The following is a 9,056-nucleotide window of genomic DNA, read 5'->3' as shown; positions in this document are numbered from 1 at the left end:
GGGCTACAGAGTCCTCTGCATTCTTTTGCAGCTGGCGCGCCAAGTTCTGATTGGCAGATTCATAGGGTATTCTCTCCTTCCAGGTATGGAGAATTAGGGTGTGGCAGGACCAATATGGGGGCAACAGCACCCACTTTTGTCCCAAGGGAACTCAGAATCCCTCACTATCTACCTAGTAATTATAGTTGACTGCAACCTCAAACTCCTGGGCTCAAGCTATCCTCCTGCCTCAGCCTCACAAGTAGCTGGGACTGCAGGCATGCACCACTACGCCAGACTAGTTTTTCTATTTTTTGTAGAGACAGGGTCTTGCTCTTGCCCAGAGTGGTCTTAAACTCCTGGTCTCAAGTGATCCTCCCACGTCAGCCTCCCAGAGTGCTAGGATTACAGGCGTGAGCCACTGCACCCACCCCTTCTATTATTTTTATGATATAGTATACTTTAATGTCTAGTTGGGTAGATCTTCTCCACTAATTTTCTTTTTCAAAATTTTCTTAGCTTTTCTCACAAATTTACCTTTCTAGATGAACCTTAGAAACATCAAACATCGTGTTTAATACCATGAATAATACTAAAACCACTGCCATTTTGATTGGGATTATGTTAAATTTATAAATTAATCTAGGATGAATTAATATCTTTATAGATCTTTATCACATTTAATTTTTTTCATCCAGAAATGTAGAATATCCATCTATTTTAACCTCATCATGCATTTTAGGAATTTTAGGGGTGTTTTCTGTGTGTGTGTATTTAATAGACTCTAACGTATTTCTTGTTAGGGCAATCCCTAGGGTTTTTTGGTATTTATTATTTTTATGTAAACTCTTCTTTCCTGTTATATTTACAAACTTTTTATTGTTGTTATATTGCAAACTATTACTTTAACATAAAGCTTATATTCTACCAATTTATTAAACTCTCTTACTAATTCTACAATTTGTGTAATCTCTCTCTTAGATTTTCTTTTCTCATAAAAATATCAGTTACAAATAATGAAGCTCTTTCAAACAGTTACTCTTTTGTCTCTGTTTATCTTATACTCTATCCAGAATTTCCAAAAGAAAGCTAAGTAACAATAGCTGTTTGCCTCATTAGACATTGAAGCATGTACATGGTGGCAAATTTTAAGAGATTCGGAGTCCCTTGAGAGCAGAGCTCATGCTTCTTTTTTTCTTTCTTTTTAAGAAATCTTGGCCGGGCGCGGTGGCTCACGCCTGTAATCCTAGCACTCTGGGAGGCCGAGGCGGGTGGATCGCTCAAGGTCAGGAGTTCTAGACTAGCCTGAGCAAGAGCCAGACCCCGTCTCTACTAAAAAATAGAAAGAAATTAGCCAAACAACTAAAAAATACAAAAAATTAGCTGGGCGTGGTGGCGCATGCCTGTAGTCCCAAGCTACTCGGGAGGCTGAGGCAGGAGGATCGCTTGAGCCCAGGAGTTTGAGGTTGCTGTGAGCTAGGCTGACGCCACGGCACTCATCTAGCCAGGGCAACAGAGTGAGGCTCTGTCTCAAAAAAAAAAAAAAAAAAAGAAATCTTCAACACCTACCATAATACCTAGGTACATGATAAAAATTTATTTTGTCAATAAGTTTGTTTAAGTGAATAAGAATGTCTCTAAGTCTTCTCCATTAATTATGATCCATGTTTAGGGTATATCTTCTTATTCATAAATTTATGAGTTTGTTTTTTAAATAATGCTTCCTAATTATAAGAATAGGAATTACCAGTACCTATTGGTTATACCAGTACTGATTAGTGATTTTCTAGAAGATTATTCTCACTAAAATATGGATTATCTATATGTTCTTTTTTAGGATAAATTTTACAGTAAAAATTTATGCCAATAAAGAGAAATCTAGTAAGTGCTTATTCATACAAATATGCTGTGTTCATGATGTATTCAATCTTCAAAAATATAGTCTATACTAATATGGAGGTAAAGAATTTATGTCTTAGTCAAGTGACAGGTATATGAACTGGTTTTTTGCGGGACTATGCTAGGTTTAATAAATAACAATAATAATAAGAATCATTTTAGACATATTTTAAGATATTTTACTAAATATATTACCAATGTTACATTTTCTTTTCTTTTTTTTTCTTGTTTGGAGATGAAGTCTCACTTTTGTGCTGGCCTCACGTGATACTCTGCCTCAGTCTCTGAAGTAGTTCAGAATACAGGCACGTGCCACCATGCCCAACTGATTTTTATTTTAAAACCTTTTTTAGCGATGTGGTCTTGCTGTGTTGCCCAGGCTGGTCTTGGACTCCTGGCCTCAAGTGATTCTCCCGCCTCAACCTCCGGAGTAGCTGGTACTACAGGACAGGGAGGCACCATGCCCCCAGCCAATATTACTTATGTTATTGTTAATTTCATCAAAGGACTGTGATGAATACATTTTGAGATTTTATAATATTTTTAAATGTCATCATTAGATCCATTTATGTATAACTGCCTTCAATAGATTCATAATCTTCCAGGTAAATGGTAATCTCCAAGTCTATCTATTTTAACCAAGTGTGGTATAGATGAGAATTGTGACTAGTATGTTATTTTGTGATCGCTTTTGTTACAACCTTAGACTCTGATAGGATATTTGTTGAGTTTGGTTTAATCTGAAGCTCTTCATTCAGCTACAGGGAGAAAGCTCCTTTTCAATATAACTCAGATGCAAATAATGTTCTAATATTGTTATTTATTTCCATATAGCATTTATCTCTAAAAAGTCTCACTTCACAATCTCTTCTTACATTTTCATAAACCTCTGGCTTCCAGTTGCTTTGCCTAGCTGTTCTAAAGCCTATGACTTTGTCAGAATGAAAGATTTTTACCTTTTCCCTTGCTTATTAAGGTAGGAGGCCGTGATGATGCACTTTCCTGAAACTTTTGCTTTAAATGGATCTTACATTCGGAGAGTCATAGCAGAGCAATGAGTAATCATGGTTTAAAACTTTGCTTCTCCTGTATCAAACAACAATGCTGTACCATGAAATGTTCAGTCTCGTCTCTTACCTGGCAGATGGCCAGAGTGTGCAATGGCTCCTACCTCACTGACATAATTGAAATAAAAGAATTGCCACGGTACGCCAACAGCCCCAGCAAATCGGTGAACTTACTGGTCTTGGACTGTGGATGGAAACACGTAAAACGTCTCTGGCCATGCAGGCTGCCTAGCCCCCTCATAGAAGACCATATCAAGTGACAGTTGGTGTAGGAAACCATTGTGTATATGAATTTTGTCATGAGGACCTAGTAGTCAGCACCCCTGGATGTTACGGAGGGGAAAATATGCTGCAGTGTTTATAAACTCTTTAGCAGTCCATATCATGGATCTCAAGTAGAATTCACCCAAGCTGAAAAAGTTCAACATAACAAAGGATTAGATAAATTATCAAGCTAAGTGAATCCAAAAGCATGTGACCTTCTAAATTAACTTTATTCTCTAGTTGGCTGTGAGATCATCCATAATCTTTTTTCAATTAGCCCCATGCCTCTCAGGAATATGATAAACAGTTTGAGATATTTTTTTATCCATTGTTTGCTCCTAAATATTTGTAACTTTCTTTAAATGTTAAGCTACAATTCTGTTGCACACTGTGACTATAAAACCCAGCATAATAACAATGGTTTGTTCATTCAACTGCTTTGGAGAGGTAGAAGATTCACTGGACTCTTTCCAGCCCTTGGAAATGGAAAGTTTTAGCTTTTGGTGAAGACAACACTCCTTGCATTTGAACTAGTGACTACAATGTTAATGTTTAAGTTGTCTGTAATTTTCCAAATGGCAATGACATAGTTGAAAGTTTTTTTGTTTTTAAATATAACCATATCCGATTTTTACTTTAGGAGGGCTTAATTTATCCTACCCTGAGAAAACCACCTGGCAGTGCTGAGCCCTAAGTTGCCTGGGCCTGTGTAGTTCTGGGTGGGTTGTAAGTCTTCTATCTAGTCTAGTAAATCATCTAATCTGGTTAATTTTTGAATGCAGGCTCATTTTTAGAACAGAAATATTAAAATCTGATAGTATCAACCTAAACTGAAAGTAGAAGTAAATTTCCCCTTCCTTATTTTGCACAGAAGTGGACTTGAACTGCTGCAATCCTGGGGATGTTTGAAATTGCAACAAAGGAAGCAAAACAGAGCCAAATGAATCCTGTGCAATGAGAAGGCACTTTCAGGTAGCATCCAGACTAGAAACTGCCCCTTTCTGGCTAAAAACATTTGTGACACAAACAACCCCTCCTACTGCTTACTGAATAGCACAGCTCTAAGAAAAATGGAGATACTAGCCAGCAAATTTACAAATCAGAGATGCTTTTCCTGCTGAATCAATGGCTGTAGCCAAAATGTATGCAAAAAGCAATGGAAGAATGAAAATCTCTTAGAAGACTGATGAAAACTTGTACTAGATATGAAAGTTTGAACAATCACTTAAAAGTTAGACTTTTTTAGTCCCTTAATATGGCTTTCAAAGCCATCAGTGACTTGGACTTTGGTGACGTCTTTGAACTCATTTCTACACTCCCCACCTTGAACTCCATGTTTAACTCTTAATTGTTCTAGTACTTAGTGCACATTCTCTTCTCTCCAAGGCTTTTCCTGGAGGAACATTCTCTTGTCTGACTCCCTGTGTCTGAGCTAAGTGGTCTCCTATATCTCCTCTAATAAACTTATCTTACCCTGTCATTATTCTTGGCATACTATATTTAAGTCCCCATTTACGAGTTTACTCTGCTTCTAGGCTGCAAGCTCTGGCATATCTTCCCTGTTCACCACTGTGTCTTGACTGCCTGGCACTTAGAAGGCCTTTCAATAAATATGTGTTGAATGAAAGAATTCATTGCAGAGGCACTGAAGAATTTTTACATTTTTTTACATTAAAAAAAGTCTTAGTAGCAGTATCCAACCTCAGCACACAAGATTGTGCAAACATTTTCATTGTCTTTATTTTCTTTAAATCAACTGAATTCTAATTTCCAGACTACTATTCCACTAAGATGGCAAGAAATTTAATCTCAGTCATTTAGGGGCTGGAGTCTTATAGAATTAGAAAGGTTTATATGAAAAGATCCAAGAAAGAGCTGAAAGGGCTCCACTGAGCTGGCCTTGCTTCTAGTCTGAATGTGCAGAAGTCAGTCCTGTCAATCTCTGCTCCTGAGCTACACACAGGTTCAGGAATCCGAGCTGATTCTGGGAAGCCCTTGCCCAGAGACTCACCTTCCTGTTTCCCTTGGAAGGAAATTGCTCTGAAGCCTGGTCACTGCCCCACTACCCTCCCCCATGCTCAGATCTCCCCAATGAATTCTGACCTCTTTTATTTTAGTCTTAGAAAAATCTTACCTCCCCCACTTCCTTCCCCTTTCTCCCCCAAATACACCTTCTCACTTTCATTTGCACTTAGCTTAACCTCTCAAAATAGGAGAGGGTTTAGAATAACAAAAGCCAGGAAGGAATCTTGTCTTCAAAATCTTGGGCAAGAAATACAAAAGACATGAATAACCAGTTATAATAAAGGAAATATATAGAGAACAAAAATCCAAAATAATTTTTCAACAATGACAACTACAAAATCCTGTTACTTCTTGACTTACTGTACATGAATATTTGGCCAGATGGCCCATGATATTAATAATGTTAGATACAGAATTGGAGACACTACAGATGGGCAAAAATCAAAGCCACTTCCCTCAGGCACAAGCTAAGGTGGGCACCAATTTCTAAAAAGAAATATTTGGAAATTGACACACAAAGCATACTGTTTTATTTAAAGATATTTTTCCCCTCTTTCTTTCCCTTTCATATATATGTGTGTATATATATATATATATATATATATATACACACACACACACACATACATATGTATATCAATTATGTATGATATATAATAAGCTTTCATATAATAAACCTATGTATATGCATATATAACACATACATAATAAATTACATATAATTATACATGTATATTATTATATAATTATACATACAATATATAATATATAATAAGCACATATATGCATGTATGTATATATTTATATATACATGCATACATGTATATACATGTGTGTATATATGGATAAACACATATAATAAGCATATCTATATATATAATAAGCTTAAGAATGGTATTCTAAGCGGAAAAAGAAACAATGAAGACAGGGTTATTTCAAAAACAATAGGGCAAACTTCAGAAGGGTGAGGCAATTCTGAGAATAGCACAGTATCTGTCATATAGCCTGAGGCATAAAACAAGAGGACTGCAGAAATCAGGTAGATAACTAAAATCACTATATCATTAATATCATTTGTGGCATATTCATTGCAAACAGAGGGCATCAGCAGTTTGATATCAGCAGATTTTGGCCGCAATGAAAGGACATGCTGCCGTTTGCAGGGGCTGATGATGGCCTCTCTGGTGTAGTGGTAGTGGTGACCTCAGTCATATGGTCAGCAGTAGCCACCTTGCTTTTGCCGTGGCAGAGATGGGGCCATCCCCCATTTGCTCATTATTTATCTAGTATCTTCATGAACTTAGGAATTTGGCTGAACTCTGAGGATACAGGCACAAGAAAGACTCTGGTATAATGGAGTTTATAATCCAATCAATGAAGAGCAAAAAAAAAAAAAAAAAGAAAAAAAGTTTCTAACCGGTAGCCCAAAGAATATTTTGCAGGGCACATGTGTTATATATTCTGGGTACCCCAGGTATGTTTAAAAGAGCATAAAGAGCCTAATGTTGGCCAGAGCAGGGGATGACCACTCAAGAGAACTGCTACTTGTCTCTTACGAGTTGATGTGGATCCCAAGTAGGGTGGCCAACAAAATATGGCTTACATTTTAGGATGTCAAATTAACTGTTTAGTAACTGAAATTTCGTACTTGAGTTTTAGAATAAGTCTTCTCATTATGCTGTCTCTAAGTAATGAGTCAAAGAGACTCTTGTCTGAGGTTTTGATATTGTCTTAGCCAAGGCAAATCCCAACAGCTGCTGCTGCAGTTACAAGCATATCCCCAGACCTGCCACGTCATGGGTGTCTCCCTGCCTATCTCTCCAGAGCAATGCTTTTACATGGCCCAGTCCTTCTTGGTGAGTATCGTCTCCAAGTCGTACGGTTATGACTTTGAATCCCAGCTCCATCACTAACTTGGGTGATTTATAACTTCTCTAATACTATTTCCTGAAAATGAAAGTAATAGTTGCTTGTTAGGGTTGTTGAGCTTAAACAAATTATATATGTAAAATGTCTTGCATAAAGCAGAATTTATAAGACCGGGCACGGCGTCTCACACCTGTAATCCTACGACCTCCGGGAGGCCAAGGCGGGAAGATAGCTTGAGTTCAGGAGTTCGAGACCAGCCTGAACAAGAGCAAAAGACACCATCTCTACTAAAAATAGAAAAAATTAGCTGGGAGTAGTGGCGGGGGCCTGTAGTCCCAGCTACTCGAGAGGCTGAGGCAGGAGGATCGCTTGAGCCCAGCAGTTTGAGGTTGCTGTAAGGTAGGCTGATGCCGCGGCTCTCTGGCCTGGGCAACAGAGTGAGACTCTGTCTCAAAAAAAAAGAGTAGAAAATATAGGTGCTCAATAAATTTTGCCTCTTTTTACTTCCAACTGCACATGCCCCTTTCATTTCTCATGTAGCCATCTAAACTGCTGCAAGATATCCTTGCTGCCTTACAGAATCATTGCCAAATGCTGAGGGAAATGGCTTTAAGTTTTACCCAGGGTGTTCTCTCTCTTTTTTTTTTTTTTTTAGCCGATAGCCAGAACATACCCAGGGTGTTTTCATAGTATCCTTGAGCCAGAAGTACAAAGACATATCACATACCAGAGAAACCCGGTCACTCTCTCATGGTTAGTTTTACACTTGTAAGCTGTGGTTTCTCTTTTTTTCTTTCTTCTTTCTGTTGCAAGTGCTCTGGGCATTCAGATCTCAGCCTTTCAAAGAATTTTTACCTCTCTTTGGGATTGTTTATAGACAGAATTTGTTGTGTGTAATGCATAACAATTAGAAATAGATTCAGCTTTTATAGCCAGCAAAAGCTCTGTTACTTCTTTTATCTTCTTCTCTTATTCTTACCACAGTTCTACTATGGAATATGGTGAAATGAGCATTTTTGCGTTGTAAGGATCCTATGTGACTTGCTTTTTTAGCATTCTTTTTTAGCCTTGTGTCTAGAGACCTTGCTATAATATCCCTAAAAGCATAATATATTTTGATGATAAAAGCCCACTCTGGATGTTTATATTAATTCATTATTTTTTAATTTAACTTTTAAATATCATTGAGATCTATCTTTCAACTACGACGTTTTATTAACCTGTTGGATAAAAATGTGCTCTATCATTCTCTTCTGCTTATTCTTCAGATCAGAAAATTAAAAGTGATAATTCCTTGATGCATTATTCAACTTGATATTTTTACTTGTTCATTTTTAAGCAACACAATTCCTTTTAAGATTTTTAGCACCATATTATTATCTGCTACGGTAAATATAGCACATCATTTTTCAGTTAATCTCTGTCAATTGTTGATCAATTGTATTGAGTCACAGAGGAAAATTGTCAGCAAAAAACTGGCATGCTGAATATCTTTCTGTTTTATTCTGTTCTATTCTATTATACCCTCTTCAAACTCAATCTTGGCAGTACTTGTCAGTTGGAACTGCAAGGAAAGAGGCTGGTCTCACTTGTTCATCACTGTCTTCCTGGTAAGTAGTGGGTGATCAATAAATATTTACTAAATCAGAAACAAAGGAATGAATTGGTGAATAGAGACGATGATTGCCTTGGCTCCCAATACATCAGGAGTTTTCTGCTATTTTTCCTTTTTACCCCAAATTTTCCTTTCTGTTCTTTTCTTTTGGAATTGACCTATGCTTTCTGTACCTTGTTGAGATATTCCCTTAGTTCTTTTTACCCTAGTTTGGCTCTGGTTTTAGAACTGATAATGGAAGGTTTACAAGAATATATGAAATTATGACAGATGAAGACAGGCCAGCCTGGCTTCCCCAGCCAAGGGAAGAGGCCTTCCCCAGAGTGCATCGCGTGGCC

The sequence above is a fragment of the Propithecus coquereli genome, unplaced genomic scaffold, assembly GCF_000956105.1.
Source record: "Propithecus coquereli isolate 6110/MARCELLA unplaced genomic scaffold, Pcoq_1.0 Scaffold13, whole genome shotgun sequence".
In the NCBI taxonomy this organism is placed as follows: Eukaryota; Metazoa; Chordata; class Mammalia; order Primates; family Indriidae; genus Propithecus; species Propithecus coquereli.
Note: the sequence above shows the minus strand (reverse complement) of the source record.